Below are 207 nucleotides of genomic sequence, written 5' to 3' on the forward strand. Positions count from 1 at the left end.
CTGCATGGAAAGTTACAAAAAATGTCGTGCACACCGCCACGCGAAACGACGTCGCGCGCACTCAAAGCGAACTTCTGCCAACACCGCGATGATGTCATATTTGCCGCGCGCACCTAAGCTAACTTGCGGACTCGTCGAGTATAAATCAGCCTTGAGCGTGTATGCGTTAGATACAGTGAAGACAGCGCGTTAGTTTAGAACTCTTCT

The 207-nt window shown here is 50.2% G+C and overlaps 1 protein-coding gene across 1 annotated transcript in view; it reads left to right on the plus strand.

Annotated features, from left to right (window-relative positions):
* Positions 1 to 207, plus strand: part of LOC107670276 (protein tyrosine phosphatase type IVA 2) — a 54436-nt gene that overhangs the window by 28339 nt on the left and 25890 nt on the right. The window lies entirely within an intron of this gene.

This window comes from Sinocyclocheilus anshuiensis, unplaced genomic scaffold (assembly GCF_001515605.1).
Source record: "Sinocyclocheilus anshuiensis isolate Anshui unplaced genomic scaffold, SAMN03320099.WGS_v1.1 scaffold913, whole genome shotgun sequence".
Classification (NCBI taxonomy): Eukaryota; Metazoa; Chordata; class Actinopteri; order Cypriniformes; family Cyprinidae; genus Sinocyclocheilus; species Sinocyclocheilus anshuiensis.